The following is a 19672-nucleotide window of genomic DNA, read 5'->3' as shown; positions in this document are numbered from 1 at the left end:
ACACCACGCTGATGGAGGCCCACGCCGTATTACTGGGCTCGCTGGAGGAGAAGGGGGGACGGGAGAACCAGAACCAGGATGGAGACGGCCAGAAACCAAGATGGTGACGACCAAAAACCAAGATGGCGACGGCCCAAACTTCAAGAGGGTGATGGCCAAAAATTAAGATGGTGACGACCAAAACTCAAGTTGGCGACGGCCAGAAACCAAGATGGAGACGGCTAAAAACCAAGATGGTGACGACCAAAACTCAAGTTGGCGACGGCCAGAAAACAGGTGACTGCTGGAGGCCCAGGCCGTTTTGCTGGGCCTGCTGGAGGGAAGGGGACCACGGGAGAACCAGAACCAGGACTGAGACCCTGCTGCAGTAAAATCAGAGATTTTCTAAAGGGAGTCTGGTGCGCGGAAACACTACCGCTTTTGTCCACAGGGGCCGCCAAAACCAAATGAAAGTTCCTTGTAGTAGCTTGAGGTAACAATTTGAATGCAGGACTTTGACTTGCAACAGAGTATTTGTACTGTCTGGTAGTAGTACTTTCATTGAAGTAAAATATACTTCTTCCACCACTGCTGCTGTAAAAACCTTTCCCAACCGTGGAGATAGAATGTGCTTTCAACTGAAGCTGTGTCTAAACAAATATTACATTTGCTTGCCAATAAAGTTTTGTATGTAAAGGAACGTAGTATTACGATTATTACTGGCACACTGGGAAGTTCCCAGTTCACGTCACAGTCTGAGGTCACTGGGTCAGACTGGGGACAAGCTGCACATGATGATCTGCATTCACTTAAATGATGATCATATTTATACGGTTATGTACAGCCAACCAGCAAGTCTAATTGTGTGTGTGTGTGTGTGTGTGTGTGTGTGTGTGTGTAGGACCCTGAACTACAGTTTACCTCTGTCAAACACACACACACACACACGCACACGCATACACACACGCACACGCATACACAGAAACACACACTTTCTCCGTGTAACAGTGCTGATGAGTGTTTGGTCCGAGGCAACGTGCTGACATTGAGATATGTTAAGTAAGCTGTGTGTGTGTGTGTTTGTGCACTGTGTGCGTGTGTGGGCACTGTGTTTGTGCCAGAGGTATCAGGAGGACAACATGTGACCCACTGCCTTCAGCATGTGACTCTGAGTGTGTTTGTGTGATTTTATGTTTTTGGACGTGACCTTTGACCTCTTGTTCTGCTTCTTTTCAAGGACATTCGTTCTTTGTTTTTCTGCCGTTTGGAGCTGCGACGATCACCGAGCTGATAAAATCATTAAAGACTAAATGAACTAAAGACGATTTATATCATTGATCAAGTAGAAATATTAACAAATGCTGCGTGCAGATGATTCTGTTTCGTTGCTTCGTGTATTTAATATTTTTATATATATAAATTATATATCTTCATGGGACTAAAAATACACTAGCTGATGTAACTCAATATATTCTCTCAATGAAACATTAATATTCTGAGATAAATGAGTATTTATTTCAGCAATTAATTATTTCAATAATAAATATAAATTCTGTGCTTTATATTAGCAGAGTTAAACCACAACAACAGCTTCAGTGTTGATCATATGTCCTTTTCTCTGTTTCACTATTTTACTCACTTTAACCCCTAAAGATAGAAACAGGAAAAATCATTTCCAAGCTCAGTGTGTGAGTAAAGATTATAACCAGAGCTGCAATGAAAAGACATTATTCACCATTTTCTGATGTTTTATTGAACAACTAATCGATTAATGGTGAAAATAATCAACAATGAAAATAATAACCAGTTGCTAGGTCTGGGATGATTCACCCATCTCCTGATTCCATACTATCACCATACTGCTGATTCGATCTGTATTGGGATTTTGAAGTATTGGGATTTATTGGGATTTTTGTTAACTTGTTTACCACTAGACCATGAAGGGAAACAGATGAATCATCCACTTCTAGGGACTTTTACTTTGGAAAATCTCTAAATGAATCCAGTAAAAATGTTTGATTTTCAGCATGTACAGACGTAGGCAAAATTGTTGGTACTCTTCCGTTAAAGAAAGAAAACCCCACAATGGTCACTGAAATAACTTGAAACTGACAAAAGTAATAGTAAATAAAAATTTACTGAAAATTAACTAATGAAAATCAGCTGTTGCTTTTGAATTGTGGTTCAACAGAATCATTTTAAAAAACAAACTGATGAAACTGGCCTAGACAAAAATGATGGTACCCCTAGAAAAGATGTAAAATAATGTGACCATAGGGACATATTAAACTAAGGTGTGTCCTGTAATTAGCATCACAGGTGTCTTCAAACTTGTAATTAGTCAGTCTGCCTATTTAAAGGGTGAAAAGTAGTCACTGTGCTGTTTGGTATCATGGTGTGTACCACACTGAACATGGACCACAGAAAGCTAAGGAGAGAGTTGTCTCAGGAGATCAGAAAGAAAATTATTGACAAGCATGTTAAAGGTAAAGGCTATAAGACCATCTCCAAGCAGCTTGATGTTCCTGTGACTACAGTTGCACATATTATTCAGAAGTTTAAGGTCCACGGGACTGTAGCCAACCTCCCTGGACGTGGCCGCAAGAGGAAAATTGATGACAAATTGAAGAGACGGATAATACGAATGGTAACCAAAGAGCCCAGAACAACTTCCAAAGAGATTAGAGGTGAACTCCAAGGTCAAGGTACATCAGTGTCAGATCGCACCATCCGTCGCTGTTTGAGCCAAAGTGGACTTAATGGAAGACGACCGAGGAGGATACCACTGTTGAAAGCAAATCATAAAAAAGCGAGTCTGGAATATGCCAAAATGCATATTGACAAGCCACAAAGCTTCTGGGAGAATGTCCTTTGGACAGATGAGACAAAACTGGAGCTTTTTGGCAAGTCACATCAGCTCTATGTTTATAGACGCAAAAATGAAGCATACAAAGAAAAGAACACTGTACCTAATGTGAAACATGGAGGAGGCTCGGTTATGTTCTGGGGCTGCTTTGCTGCATCTGGCACAGGGTGTCTTGAATCTGTGCAGGGTGCAATGAAATCTCAAGACTATCAAGGCATTCTGGAGCAAAATGTGCTGCCCAGTGTCAGAAAGCTTGGTCTCCGTCGCAGGTCATGGGTCCTCCAACAGGATAATGACCCAAAACACAGCTAAAAACACCCAAGAATGGCTAAGAACAAAACATTGGACTGTTCTGAAGTGGCCTTCTATGAGCCCTGATCTAAATCCTATTGAACATCTGTGGAAGGAGCTGAAACATGCAGTCTGGAGAAGGCACCCTTCAAACCTGAGACAGCTAGAGCAGTTTGCTCAAGAGGAGTGGGCCAACATACCTGTCGACAGGTGCAGAAGTCTCATTGAGAGTTACAGAAATCGCTTGTTTGCAGTGATTGCCTCAAAAGGTTGTGCAACTAAATATTAAGTTAAGAGTACCATCATTTTTGTCCAGGCCAGTTTCATTAGTTTGTTTTTTAAAATGATTCTGTTGAACCAAAATTCAAAAGCAATGTCTCATTTTCATTAGTTAATTTTCAATACATTTTTATTTATTATTACTTTTCTCAGTTTCAAGTTATTTCAGTGACCTTTGTGGGTTTTTCTTTCTTTAACGGAAGAGTACCAACAATTTTGCCTACGTCTGTATGTAGTCAGAGACGTCCTGAAGTCAAATATATCAGAATCATTGACAGGAATTATTTATTATCCAGCAACCCAAAAATCAAAGAATAAAGACATTTCCCTCACAGATTAGTGGTATTTTCTTTTTAATGTATAATGTTTGATACTTCTGGTGAATATAATCCATCAATCTGATTTCCATAGATGTATTTTGTAAATACAGTTCCCTTTGTTAACACCTTATTTTGAAAAGCGGACGTAGTCCCACGTGTCTACTTCCTCTAACTTCTCCAAGGTGGTCTCTAGCTCTCCCGTCAGCTCCGTTCTCTTTATCCATCCGGTCAGCTCCATCGGGGCCGTTTGAATTTTTTTTCCTGTCAATGTGTGAAACCCAAAGTGTTTCCATCCTTTACTGGATGTGTAGTGTTTACCACGCTGGATTTAACATGGGAGGGTGCAGGTCGTATCCACGACGACCCTCCGACGTTTTATACTTTCTGTGGTTTGTTTTGGTTGACGGATACGGAACGGATATGACATCACGTTACTCAGACTACCACAATAAAAGCAGTAACTTCCTTCTACCTCCACATAGACTCAGATGAAGCACATATATTGATTCTGGCTTTAAAATAATTCAAAATCGTAAAACAAAATCATGATACATTGCTGCATTGATTTGTTTTCCACCCCTAGTTTCCAGCTTTCTATCTGTTATGTTTGCTGTCTAAAAACAGAGAAATGTTGTTTCCTCACGACAGTAAACAGGATCCATTAATTTAGTTTACAGGGAAATCTGGAGATCATCTAAAGACAGATGAGAAGAAAATCTAATTCAAACCATCAAATAGAGGAAACAGAAACAAACTGGCTCATATAGAGGAGGAGGAGGAGGAAGAGGAGGAGAAGGTGACGGGGAGTCTCTGTACTGAATCAGATCAGCTTCCTCACACAGAGTGAACCATCTGTCTACCAGAAACACTCTCTGAGTGTGTGAGTGCGTGTGCGTGTGTGTGTGTGTGTTACTGGAGATGAGTAATGAGAATCCAAATGGACAGCATGTGTGTGTGCGTGTGCGTGTGCGTGTGTGTGTGTGTTTGTGTGTGAATCACTTTCATTACATTAGTTGTTTAAATCTCTCTGAGTTTCAGGTATCTGTTTCCTCCCAGCGACCATCTGCCACCATACAGTGTGTGCGTGTGCACGTGCGTGCGTGTGCGTGCATGTGCGTGTTGAATCATCCAGATGATGTTGGTTGATGCAGATTATTAATCATCATTAGCAGAAAAACATGATAACGTGTTTAATTTCTCCGCCTTTTATTCATCACATATCTCTACACTGAGCAGTGAAACGTTGTGTTGTCTCCTCCAGTACTGTGCTAGAAATATATATATATATATATATATATATATATGAAATAAAAATACAATATATACAACTGCTCTGATTGGACAGTTGTTTTCTGACGCAGCCGCTCACTTCCGTTGCAGAGTTTGTTCCAAGAGCTCAGAATAGCTTTGTAAAATAAATATTTCTCACTTTGCTTGTATAACAACACATATAAATGCTTTAATATGACATCATGGAAACTTGACTAACAGTGAGGAAGCTGTTGTTGATCATAATAACTGATGAAAACATGAACACATGTTGAACAGACTCAGTAACTTTATACACTCAGTGGTTTGTTTGTATTCATGAATAAAAACACAACAGACTCAAAGGGGAGGATGTTCATATTATTAATAGTATGACTATCTGGATATACTTTAATACCACATCTTCATCTTTATCTTCAAAAAACCAACATAAATAAATGATCATTTCTATGCAGACGACACACTAATCGGTCTTCCTGTAACGGATAAAGATCTTCCTGCTTGTTGGGTGTTTAAAAGCTTTCTACATTTCAATCCTCAGAGGACTGAAATGATTCTTGTTGGTCGAGACCGAGCGGCAACGCTGAAGTGACAAAAACTGCAATTCTTCTAACGGCCACTTGAGGCTCCAAAAGCGAGTTAATCCCCACAGACCTCTGTGTAAAAACAACCAACTTTACAGCAGAATTAAACCTGTTTACAGCGAAATAACTCACCCATTTCAATTCTATTAAAGCTTAAAGTTAGATATAATTAAGGGCGTGGCCGCTTTGAGAGACAGGTCGCTACCACGGCGACGCTATTCAGTGCTCGTTTGTACTAAAAGACACTCTAAGGAGTCGGCTGTTGGTATTTTAAGCCTGTTTTACTTTAGCCAAAATTAGCATTCCAGTTAATATCACAGTTAACGTTAATTATGGATGCAGGCTTCAGAACTGCAGTCCACAAACCAATCTGTGTCGTCACGGTGACGAGAACCACTTCTTATATCCAGTCTACGGTCCAGACAGACATAAATCAGCTTTTCATGGATGTTTAAGTTTCTGCAGTTCTTGATTTTCACTCTTACCTTTGAGCCACATATTAAGTATGTTTATATTTTATATTTTATACCTATATTTTAACTTCTGCATTGCTTTATATCTCAGGTTCTTTTTACTTGCATATTTCCTGAGCGTTGTTGGAGGGAGATGTTAAACTTTCGCTGCCGATGACTGTTGTCCACATGACAATAAATGAATAAACAAAGATACGCCCCATTTGATCTGATTCAGATGGTGGAGGGAGGACCCAGATCTGTTTTTACAGGCTAGCTGTGTGTGTCTGATGTTTATATTTGAATCTGTAAAGTGTGCACAGACTTCTGGCTGATGTTGCATAAATTAATTGAAGTTTTAGTACTAGTAGTATTGGAAGTATTCCGGCAGCGTGTTTGGTGGTATTTCATTGTTTTATTGTACTCAGGTTTTATTAGCATCCTCCCTCGCCTCCGCTTTCTTTCTTCCTTCCACCCTACATCCTAGCGTCCTCCCCTTGTCTCCTCGTCTCCATGGCAGCAGGGAGGAAGGGGCGGAGCAACAGTTGTTGTTAGTTAAATGATGTCAGTCATCGGGGGAAACAGCTGCTGCTGCTGCTGATGGAGATCCAGAGGAATGTGTGTGTGTCTGTGTGTGTGAGTGTGTGAGCGTCTTGTGTTGGTATGTGAGGGTCATAATGAGCATTATCTCTATTTATAGCTGAGACCGTGGAGGACCAGATTAGTTCAACAGTCTCTGTTTGATTTCCTCAAAGTCTCCCTGAACACAGTTTACTCCTTCTTCTAAAGTTTCATTAATGGCAGACTGCTTGATGGAAAATTAGAGTCTCAGAGACTTTGTTTCCTGCACTCTGGTGACTTTAAAATAATGAAAATAACAAAATAATAAGAGCACTGCAACAGCATTTTTTTGTTAAATAGGTTTACTTTTAATTTTACTTTTAATTCTCAGGAAAGAAAACTGAATAATTCGCCCCTCTGGCGTAAACTCTGATTTAAACAAGGCTAATATTCATCAGTTTTGTGTACGTCGCTGCCGTATTTCTGCCTAGATGACTTTATGTTGAGTGTTGATGGAGCAGCTGCATAGCCTGGCACTGATCCATCCAAACTCCATTCAGAAAACAAGCATTTTAAAAGTTTTTTGCTTGTCGTCATGGTAACGGACCTGACAAAGCATGAATTCAGACTTTTTACTAATCAGCATCATTATGTAGTTATTTCAGCATCACTTTGATCTGTTTATTGATATTAAATCACAGCACAATTTGTTTATTCTGGGTTCATACCGCAGTAGCGACGTGTGGCTGCTAGATACAGTCAGTGTGATGTCACTGTATGTGAATACAGCTCGCCGCCGGGTGATGTTATGAACCCAGACACGACGGTGTTTGGTTCTTCTGACATATCTGGGACTTCACCAACATGTACAAAGCAGCAACAGTGGTTATTTCTTCCATGGTTGATGGTTGATGAAGTTGTTGGTATCTATGGAGACGAGCTCCTCCTCCTCTCCGGCGCCAGTCAAACAAGGCGAAAAGTTGCTTCGCTCTTGGTGAATGCAACACAAGTCTGATACTTTGATTATATATTGATATTTTATTGATATTTTTTGATATTTTATAAGATCTCAGAATCTTAGTGAAAAGTGAAAAAGTGAAAATGGTTCAGAAAAAATGAAGAAATACAAACTGAAACAGGTAGGACACAAATAAAATAACATCTAGAGTTGAAGTTCAGCACGGAGCAGAGAAACCTGACAACACACACACACACACACACACACACACACACACACACACACACTCAGGGAGGATAAGGTGTTGTGGTTAATTGGTTGGTATTTGGGTTTCCCTCCAGATGTGGCCCCTCGCTCTCTAAATGCCCTCTTTGTGTCCGACGCTGCTCGAGTCTTTTTCCACAAACCCTCTCATTCACAAGCTGCTACCTGACTCCGCTCACCTCCACCTCCCAGACGGGTGGAGGTAGAGGAGGAGGAGGCGTCTGCGCCTCAGTATCCTGTATATCCACACACTGATCCAGACCGGATTAAAACTCTCAGCTGCCAAAACGAAAAGTCTCCAATCATGATATTCATTGTTCTGCCTCTTATTCCCTCATCTCTCCCTGCTATACGTTCTGTATTTATTCGTCTCTTGACCTTTGACCTGAACCGTTTCTACGACTCCACAGTTAAACTCCTGAGAGAGAAAGTTAAACTCTGAATCACAGACATCCTGAAAAGAGGGATTTCCTTCCCTAACAGATAACTAGAGGAGCACACATTGTTATTACTGAAGTGTTCTTCTTAATTCAGCTTTTAAATCACTTTTTCCAACAAAAAAAGAGCATTGACAAACAGATAAAATGCCGTTTTAATACGAAGAAAGTGGAGTTTCCCATTCTGACCGAGACAACATTTACTACAAATTAAAAATGAGACCAACTTCAGACATTTAAACCAACCCTGTTTCCTACAAATTATATTTATATTCTCTTAATTTGAAACGACATGATGAGGACAATAATTAACTCAATTATAATACTTAATTTGGTTAGGATTAAGAAAGATCTTAGTTTAAAAACATGTTTTCTTCAGTATTTAATTTGTGTCTTGTGCTTTTATTATTTGGTCAAGTCAGTTTTATTTATAGCCCAAAATCACAAATTTGCCTCAACCCATGAAGACCTGAGGGGCCGCCTAAAAACACACTCTAAAACCACAACTTTAAAAACTTTAAAAACTTTAAAAACTTTAAAAGTCCAAACAAAGTCCAGGAAGCTACGAGGCTAAAGCTAAAAACAAATAGCATTCCCATAATGCATTTTTCCTTACCCATGTGGTTTTTTTTAGCGAATCACGATACCAATAATCGGTCACATGTCTGTTGACTCGGACTTGTCTTGACTTTGCTAGCATTCTGACTTGGACTTGTTTTGTTCTTGTGGAAATATTGTCTCAGCTTTGCTAGTATTTTGACTCGGACTTGTCTCGTGGACCTTTTGACTCGGAATTGTCTCGGTATTGCTAGTATTTTGACTCGGACTTGTCTAGTGGACGAATTTACTCGGACTTGTCTTGGCATAATAGTATTTTTACTTGGACTTGGTCATGACTCTCATTTTGTGAAGTTGTGTAATTTGTAGTGTGCAAATGTGCTCACTGTATCCCGACTGACCAGCAGGCATTAGACACTTGTCCTTATATCCTCCGTTTGAATGGTTTTATGTATCTGCAGCAACAACGGTTTTCCTTCTTTAACATCAGTGTTTGTGGCTTCAGACGATTAGATTTAATGTCTAAATCACGTGATGAAGAAGTTGCAGTTTTCATGTTTCTGTGTTTTCATGTTTCTGTGGTTCAGTCATTCAGGAAATGACGTCTGTAATCATGACAGAAGTCCCTCATTACATCCACATTAAATTCACTAAAATCAGATTATATTGGGGGAGTGGGGCGGCGAGCCAACATGGCTGCTCTGCTCTAATCATAATTACACTGCTGGCAGTGAGCTGCTTTTATCTTCCTCTTCCTCATCAGATGATTCACTCTGACGGACCAAACATGGTCCGTGATAATCAGCCAATCAGCAGCGTCCTGTTGGACCTGATGAGATCAGATCAGTGGAGCTTTATTGATCCCTGTGGAGACTCATAGTGATCAACTGGGTTGATTAACAGCAGCACAGTCCCGTCTCGGCTTTGCTAGCATTTTGACTCGGACTTGTCTTGGCTTTATATCATTTTCACTTTGACTTTTCTCGGTTTTGTTAGCTTTTTCACTCAGACTTGTCTCATTCTCATGGACGTTTTGACTCGGCTTTGCTTGCATTTTGTCTCGTTCTTGTAGAAATGTTGTCTCGGCTTTGCTCGTATTTTTGACTCTGATTTGTCTCTGGACCTTTTGTCTCTGACTTGTCTCTGTTTAGCTAGTATTTTGACTTTGACTTGTTTCATGGGTCTTTTGACTCGTTCTTGTCTCGGCTTTGCTAGCATTTGGACTCGGATTTGTCTTGGCGTTGCTAGCATTTTAACTCGGACTTGTCTCGGCTTTGCTAGCATTTGGACTCGGACTTGTCTTGGCGTTGCTAGCATTTTAACTCGTTCTTGTCTCGGCTTTGCTAGCATTTGGACTCGGACTTGTCTTGGCGTTGCTAGCATTTTAACTTGGAATTGTCTCGTTCTTGTGGTAATGTTGTCTTGGCTTTGCAAGCATTTTGACTCTGACTTGTTTCATGGACATTTTGACTCGGACTTGTCTCGTTGTCATCGATGTTTTGTCTCGGCTTTGCTATCATTTTGACTCGGACTTGTCTTTGGACCTTTTGACTCGGACTTGTCTCAGCTTTATAGCATTTTGACTCTGACTTGTATTGTGGACCTTTAGACTTGGACTTGTCTCTTGGGTGTTTTTAATCCGACTTGTCTGTTTGCTTTGACTTGCTTTTGGCGGGACTCCAGGTGTTTCTGACATTTTCAACCTCCTAAAGAATCTTCTTTAAGTTTGTTTAACTTTGCTGTTTAAGCTTCGTCTCCAGGAGGACGGACACTGAGTGAACAGGAAGGAGTTCAGTACTCTGCTGTGGTGGGAATCAAACCTGTGACCTGTGTGGTACGTTACATGAGAGGCAGACGGAGAGAGAGAGGGGGGGTGTACTGTAGGAAAGTACTGGGTCACACAGCCTCCCCCTGGGAGGAAGCTGATTGGCTGACGAAGATAAGAATCTCCCGTTACCACGTCAACGGTGGAGTGCCCTGTCCGTCAAGCGTCTGTTCCCACGGTAACAAAAGCTCCCATTCCCCCCCGCTGGACCCCTTACCCCTCTAACTGGGAACGCTCCCAGTCTGTCTGTCTGTGCTCTTCTATCTTTATGAGGACGTTATGAGTTTATGAGACGTCCTTCTGTCCTCTCAGAGGACGTTAGAGGGTTTAAACTTCTAGATTCAGGGTTCAGATTAGACGTATTATTAAAGTGTTATTGGCTCAGTGAATGTCCTGTATTCTGTCAAAGAGAGTCCTCACTAGTATAGAAACATGCTACTGTGTGTGTGTGTGTGTGATTGTGCGGTCGGTCTAAATGTTTTTATTGTCGGAGCAGGAGGAGTGAAAAAGGCCAAACTGATCCTATTAGAGTGAACGGAGGAAACACTCCCTCTCTCTCTCCGTCTGAATGAGGAGCCCGTCGTTGGCTGAAGCTGCTGTTATTCCTGCCAGCCTAGTTTATAAAATATTTAATAAACAAAAAACAAGATGCAAAAAGGTTTACATTTTAATCAGTTCCAGCTGATTACCGTTTATAATTCATGAGGAGTAATCTGATATTTGACTTGTTCCTCTGAGACTTTACATGCTGACTAACATCCGCTCTTCTTCTTCTGTGATTCTCAGTGTAGCTTCATGACCGGAGGTTAACCTCCACCTGCCAACTTTATACTCATAATGTTGCTCTCAAACTTCACCAGATTGATGCATTTAACAACGTTTTGATTGTAGCTGGAACAACGTTCTCTAGAAAAAGATCTTCCTGTGATGATGAGGAATCTCTTTTAAAACGTCTGATGTTTAGAGGCGAGGTGATAAATACATGATGAGATGTGACATGTACTGATCTTCATCAGGGCTGTCACATTTAACGGGATAATAACGCCTTAACGCAAATTTGTTTTAATGGCACTAATTTCTTTAACGCGTTAACGTAATCGATCTTTCGGAGGTTGTAGCGGCTCAGTTTTAAAGCTAGAGTGACGATACTGGTATCATATGAAACTAGAAAACCTAAGGAATCCATTGGTACCCGCTGAAAAATGTCTGAAAAAAGGCATCAGAAAAGTCTGAAAAATGTCCAAAAAAAGCGAAAGATAGGCAGAAGAAAAGTTAAAAAGTCGGAAAAAACAATGAAATAAAGCCCGAAAAATATCATAAAAGACAGTCAGAAAAATGTCTCAAAAAAATCAGAAAATATCCGAAAAAAGTCCAAAAATGCCCGAAAAATCTCTGAAAAACCTCTGAAAAAAGACAGAAAGATGTCTGAAAAAAAGCCCCAAAAATATCCGAAAACATGTCCGAAAAAAAGCCTAACAAATATCAGAAAAAAAAGTCCAAAAAAAGTCTGGAAAATGTCCGAAAGAAAGGCAGAAGATACTGGTATCATAGTAAACTATAAAACCTGATGAATCCATCGGTACCTACCAGGTCAGACTAGCTGGTCATGAAGAGGTTAAATAACATTCTGCTAAATTTTGTCATGTCCATGTTCAAAGGAGTCCCTTGACCTCTGACCTCCAGATCAGTGAAAGTAAATGTGTTCTATGGGTACCCACGAGTCTCCCCTTTACAGACATGCCCACTTTATGATCATCACATGCAGTTTGGGGCAAGTCATAGTCAAGTCAGCACACTGACACACTGACAGCTGTTGTTGCCTGTTGGGCTGCAGTTTGCCATGTTACGATTGGAGCATATTGTTTTATGCTAGATGCAGTACCTGTGAGGGTTTCTGGATCAATATCTGTCATTGATCTGTGTTGTTAATTGATTTACAATAATACATATATAAATACATTTGTATATTTGTCCACTCCCATGTTGATAAGAGGATTAAATACTTGACTAATCTCCTTTAAGGTTCATTTTGTTTAGTTTTATTGTGAAATGTGATGAAACATCACCAGCCTGCTGCTGCTGTGTTTGCTCATAACATCTGGATTGAACAGGCTGTTAAACTGAATGAAGTGAGAGGTTACACACACACACACACACACACACACACACACACACACACACACACTCAGCTGCAGGCGATGAACTGCTGCCTTGTTTAAAGAGAAGTGATACTTGAGCTGAATGAGTGAGAACAGACCGCTCAGTGTAAAGTCCAGTCAATGAGGCTGAAGGCCAGCAGCAGCTCTACACGCACAAACACACACGCACAAACACACACACACACTGCGTCCTGTGTTTACCTTTTCTGGAAAAATCCGCCGGCAGAAATTCAAAGAAGAGCAGCTCTGAGAATTAACATTCATCAGAAAAAACTTAAATCAATAAAGTCTGTTTGTCTCCAAACAGGAAATACTCAGAGGAGACTGTCAAAATAAAATAACACTTTCCTTGCACATCACTAAAGCCACATCATAAAGACTCCATATCAAACACATAAATAAAACATTCTGACTAATCTTAAATAAATACAGACGAAATATGGCTTCTTTCATCCTGTGTCTTTTCACAATAAGAGTCTGTAGACAGTTCATATTTCTCTGATCGTTATCGAGTCAAACTTTAGTTTCTGTCTGAGAGTTGTTATTATTATTATTATTTAGTCTGTAAAACCAAAACTAGGAGCTAAAAGAGGCTTAAAAGCAGTGCTTTCACACCTAACCTGTTGGGTTCGGTTAGTACAGTTTGTTTGGAGGGTGGTCGAGTTGAGATGGAGATGGAGGTGGAGGTGAGGAGGTAAAAGCCTTGTGGCAGTACATCGACTGCTGTGGAGGTGAGGGAGAGATGGAGATGAGATGGAGGAGGTGAGGAAAAAGTGAGGGGGTAAAAGTCTGGTTGTGGCGGTACATCGACTGCTGTGAGGTGGTGGTGGAGGTGAGGGGGTGGAGGAGGAGGAGGAGGTGGAGGTGGAGGTGAGGGGGTGGAGGAGGATGTAGAGGAGGAGGTGGAGGTAGAGGAGGAGGAGGAGGTGGAGGTGACGAGGTGGAGGAGGAAGAGGAGGTGACGAGGTAAAAGCCTGGTTGTGGCGGTGCATCGACCGCTGTGAGGTGGTTGTGGAGGTGAGGGAGAGATGGAGATGAGATGGAAGTAGAGGAGGAGGTGGAGGACGAGGAGGAAGAGGAGGAGGAGGAGGAGGTGATATAGGAGGTAGAGGAGGAGGAGGAGGAATAAGGTGAAGAGGTAAAAGCCTTGTTGTGGCGGTACATCGACTGCTGTCTGTGGCTTCAGGTCAGAAACAGGTCAAATGTTTTAGAGCTTCAACAAACCACAAGATGACCTTTGACCCCGACAAGCTCTCTGCTGACAGTTCACCCCCCCTCTCTGTGTTTACAGTTTGCCTCTCACTACTGCTATACATACACACAGTATACACAGTACACACAGTACACACACAGTACACTCAGAGTCGAGTAGTAGTGGCATGAGAAGAAAATACTCCAGTAAAGTACCTCAAATTAGTACTTAAATATAGTACTTGAACGTACTTTGTACTTGTACTGAGTTATCTGAGTTCCTGCTGACTGAACATCTTCTAACCCTCTAATGAGAGAACAGTTTTAAAGCTAATAGAGAAGTTTATATATTTATAAAGTGCGTTAAACCTCTGTAGGATTTTTTATTTAGTTGTTTATTTATCTTCTCTCTGTACTTCTTAAATAATGAATATTAAATAAATACATCAGTTGTATAAAGTGCTGAGTTTACAGACAGCAGCTGAGAGCTTCTGCTCACATTAATTATTTACTCATTAACATTCACAGCGGCTCATTTAGCCGACGCTGCATTCTTTATTAGAAGGTAACAAAAAGAGTTAAGAGTTTATCAGTTTACACATTCACCATATATACTATACAGTATATACTATATCCTATATATTATACATATATCAGTATGTGCATGAGTTACAAGGATAGTATAAATACTGTATGTATATACTGTATTAGTTGGATACTTTCGTGCTTTTACTGAAGTAACATTCTGAGTTTTTACACCGTAGTATTATTACTTTTACTTCAGTAAAAGGTAATACTGAGTACTTGTACTACTAGTACTTCCTCCAGCGCTGTAAAGACAAAGGAGCATTATAGTTTGTATTATTTAAAGAGTTCATGTTCAGCTATGAACTAATATTCAGCTCTGCTGACGTCTCCCTGAGTCTTAGTGTTAATGGCCTGTGGTCGCAGGGAAAGACGTGTGAATGACATGATAATGTACGAGGCAAAGCGGCAATAAGAACGCAACTTTTTGTCTGCCTTTCTTCCGCCTTTGTTTCAGACATTTTTTCAAACTTTTTTCGGATTTCTTTCAGGCTTTTTTCTGCCTTTTTATGGACTTTTTTTGTCATTTTTCTGACATTTCTTTGGACTTTTTTTGGACATTTTTGTCTGACTTTTTCTTGCTTTTAGCGTGTCGTGTGTACACCATGCAGTGACTGCAATGTAAATGGATCCATGTAAATATGCTACGCTCAGTGACAGCAGTTTGTATTTATATCTTTGTTTCTCCTCGTTTGAGAGGTGATCTTAATACTAGTGGGTTGTAATAAATAAAGATTTGACTAGCTCTTTGGAGTTTAGTGTTAGCCGCCATGTTGGAACAGTGTTTTGCCCTCCAGGCTCTGTGTCAGTCACGTGACTGAGAACTATGAATTGGATGGATTGCTATGATTGCTGTTATTATAATTTAAATGAAGTGAGGAGTTTGATGATGAACTGCAGGAATAGAGAGCGTTCATTAAGATGTTAGACTTCCTGTTGTTGGTCATGGGATCAGGTTTGATGCTGATGTTCTTCTTCTTATCTACATCCTGGTACTCTGGGATCCTCGGGGACCATCAGCACAGTAAACAGGAAGTACTCAGGTCCAACCACTGACCCCACGATGGCTCCCTGTGGGATCCTGGGTAACGTAGTTGACGTCCCTCCGCATGTCAGCAGTAGAGGTGGACGAAGTCACATGTCAGGGAGGACTAAGAGGACTGGAGGACTGGGAGGAGTGGGAGGACTGGAGGACTGGAGGACTGGGAGAACTGGGAGGAGTGGGAGGACTGGGAGGACTGGGAGGGGTGGATGTAAACCAGTGTGGGAACAGAGCAGAGGAGGAAATGTTAATCTGTATGACCTCTGGATAAGAAGTGAGGAGCGTCAGAGTGCTTATAGACAGGAAGCTATTATCTTATAGACAGGAAGCGATTATCTTATAGACGGGAAGCTGCACTCCCAGCATCATATGTACAGGAAACCAGTATGTTAAGGATGTGGCGTCTCCTCGCCCCTCAGCTGAGGGAACGTTGGGCCTCGTTCATCTCCAGTCATATTAGTGAGATCCGTGTGTATTTAATCTTTTAACTGAGCAGCAGAGAGCTGATTGTGTATTCTGACTAACTGAAGCTTCTCCAGCAGCTCAGATTACTGAGCAGTAATCAACACGAGACGATCAAACGTCTCCTATTACCTGAGAGGTGCAACCAAGTAGACGAGATGTTTTACTGTCCCGAAAGTAGGCCTATTAAGAAATAAACTCAACAGGGATTTAAACAAGTATGATAATTTATTAATGTACAAAACACAGTTAATATGTTCTCCTCAAAGCCACCAGACTCCACTGACAGAAACAGTAATTTTACCTCTCTGATCGTTGTAAAACGCACTTCATTCAAAACTCAACAGTTTTCAAACATTTTTGTTGACATTTTTTTGACATTTGCAGACTTTCCTTCTGCCTTTCTTTCTGACATTTTTCAGACATTTTTTTGACTTTTTTCTGGCTTTTTTCAGATTTTATTTGGAATATTTTTCTGACATTTTTCTGACTTTTCTTTTTTCAGGCTTTTTTCGTAGTTGTTGAGTTCATGTGGTCTGACAGGAGGGTAGGAACCAGTGAAACCAGTGAGTTCATGTGGTCTGACAGGAGGGTAGGAACCAGTGAAACCAGTGAGTTCATGTGGTCCGACAGGAGGGTAGGAACCAGTGAAACCAGTGAGTTCATGTGGTCCGACAGGAGGGTAGGAACCAGTGAAACCAGTGAGTTCATGTGGTCTGAAAGGAGGGTAGGAACCAAAATGCTGCCAGATTTTAGTTCCTACCGTCTCTTTGTCTCTGCTCCTATTGGATGTGACAGCTGATATTGAGAGGAAGCAATGTGAGAATATCTGAGCGCTGCCAAACTGACCAGTGAGAGTGTGTGTGACCGTGATAATGACTGCGACACACACACAAACACACACACACACACACTGAGACCAACAGCAGTATTGACTGAAGGCTCAGATAAACACAGATCTACTCCACATATCGACTGAAAGCAGAGCTCAGACGCTACGACGATGAAGTCATCCTGTCACATGAGACTGTTTGGGTTGGAGAAGGGGTTTGTGAGTATGTGTGTGTGTGTGTGTGTGTGTGTGTGTGTGTGTGTGTGAGTGTGAGTGTGAGTGTGAGTGTGAGTGTGAGTGTGAGTGTGAGTGTGAGTGTGAGTGTGAGTGTGAGTGTGTGGGTTGGACTGAATAATATCACCTGTAGTGGAAGAAGTACTCAGATCCTTTACTGCAGTAGAAGTACTAATACCACACTGTAAAACTACAAGTAATGTCTTGCATTGAAACTATTACTTTATTACAAAGTCTTATCAGTATGATGTGTTTAAACCCACACGGGTGTTTTTCAGTTCTCGACCTCTGCTCAGGTTGACAACGTTTACATCATCCTGTACTGACATCACGGTTTCCACAGAGAGCAGCATCTGTTCAACGTGTCCTGATTCAACATTCACCTGCCTGCTGACTGGAGAACATATGGAGGACGGAACCCCTGCCAAAATAAAGAAATTAATTAATATATAAATAAATGACTCGATAAATAAATAAATGTCATTAAATGTAAACAAAAATAATATTAAAAATAAATGTAGCCATTAATAAATTGATATATCTGTTTAATTTGTTTCTTTATTTATTTATCTCCCCCTGATTTATTTACTCTTCTGTTTAATTTTTCCTTTTTATTATTTATTTATTTATTTATTTTTAGAAATTCTTAAATGTATTTATTTATTTTTGCATTAATTTTGTATTTAATTATTTATTTTTCCACTTATATTTTTATTGATTTTATAATTAATTTTAAATGTATTTATTTATTTATTTATTCATGAGGAAATAAATCATTTGCCCCCTCATTTGCATAATGAGGCAGAAATGCATAAAGAAATGTGTAAAGAAAAGAATACAGGAATAAATAAGTTTGGGGAAATACTGTAAAAAAAAAAAGGGGTGAAATGCAAATGGAACATTGTGCATAAATAAATAAATTAAAAAATAAATAAAAAAAGAATTGCAAAATAAATTTAAAAATGAATACATAAATAAATAAAAGTGAAAATTAAACAGAGGAGTTAACAAATAAGAGAATTAATGCAAAGATAAATAAATAAAGAAGCAAATTAAAATAGAAATGTATAAAGAAATGTAAAAAGAAAGGAATACAGAAATAAATAAGTTTGGGGAAATAAATAAGGGGTGAAATACAAATGGAAAATCGTGCATAAATAAATAAATAAAAAATAAGTGGAAAAAAATAAATAAATGCAAAGATAAATGATTTAAAAAAAAAAATGCAAATACAAACAAATACATTTAAAAATAAATAAAAATAAATACACAAATAAATACAAGGGAAAATTAAACAGAAGAGTAAGTTTTCAATTTATGTCACATTTTATCAATTAATTAATGGCTACATTTATTTTTAATATTTTTGCTACATTTAATGATATATTTATATATTTATTGAGTAATTTATTCATTTATGTTTTTAATGCTGGCCGGTTCCTTCCTCCGTAGAAACACAGGTTTTCTGAAGCCGTGGAATAAAAACTAGGAGACATTTATTCAGACAGACACCTGACGGAGAGCAGACTGATTCTCTGTCTGTCTGAGAGGAAAAACAGAAACCAGCTCTTTGTTGGTGTCGTTCATTCAGTGTTTCTGGCTCCTCACACATTTAGTTTCTGTGTTTTTAATTCTCTGTTGTTGGTTTCTTGGCCGTCCTGCTGCTTCATCCTGCTCTGTGTTTCAGTCCGTCTGGCTCCGATGCTAATGTTCCTACCAGTCCTCCCCTCTCCTCTCTTCTCTCCTCTTCTCATCTCATCTGTGTGAATTAATGCAAGAGAAGAAGAAGAATAGCTCTTTGTTTTCATCTGTTCTTCAGCTACGCTCTGAGAGCAGCTTCTGTTCTCCTCCTGGTTTCCATCAGTGGAGGTGTTTTCAGCTCTTATCTCAGCGGCAGAGGAGAGGCTGGTTTTACAGAAGGTTAACCAAGGACAGATGGAGAGAGAGAGAGATAGAGAGAGAGAGAGAGAGAGACTTCTCACATTATAAATCAGTGTGAACAGCAGAGGAGGCTTGTTGTGAAAAATCACAGACGACGTGTGAATATTCAAAGTGAGGTTCAACTCTCTTTACTCAAACTTTACTCCGAGTCTTCCTCAGAATCTGAAGATGGAGCCGAAGGTCGACAGGTAGTTTGGTGTGTTGTTGGCGGTGATGTGGCCGTTGTACGGGAGGCAGATGTCTCTATTTACCGGTCCGACTCTCAGCTGTGGTCGCCAGATCTGGATAGTAAATAAAACCTCTTCTCTGTGACCACGTTGGTATCAGATGAACTGGTTTCCAGTGACTGTGATGATGTAATGGGGATGATGTCATTATGTTGAAGCCTCAGCCTTGACTCGCCAGGTGTGTTCTCACTCCTCACGTACCTGCCTGCTTCTGTGTGTGCATGGAGTGATAATTGACTTCCTGTGACGGCGCCAGACTGAAGTCACCTGGTTTTTCTCTCCAGCTGTTCCTCTCTTTGTTCTTCAGCTCATATCACACAAACAGAAATATTATAGAAGCTGCTCTGTCGACCCAG

General features: G+C 40.2%; 1 protein-coding gene across 2 annotated transcripts in view; it reads left to right on the top strand.

Moving 5' to 3' along the window:
• The window catches only part of mgat4b (alpha-1,3-mannosyl-glycoprotein 4-beta-N-acetylglucosaminyltransferase B), a 78777-nt gene that overhangs the window by 18303 nt on the left and 40802 nt on the right, over positions 1-19672 (top strand). The window lies entirely within an intron of this gene.

The sequence above is a fragment of the Sebastes umbrosus genome, chromosome 9, assembly GCF_015220745.1.
Source record: "Sebastes umbrosus isolate fSebUmb1 chromosome 9, fSebUmb1.pri, whole genome shotgun sequence".
In the NCBI taxonomy this organism is placed as follows: Eukaryota; Metazoa; Chordata; class Actinopteri; order Perciformes; family Sebastidae; genus Sebastes; species Sebastes umbrosus.
Note: the sequence above shows the minus strand (reverse complement) of the source record. Positions and strands in the feature narration are given on the sequence as shown.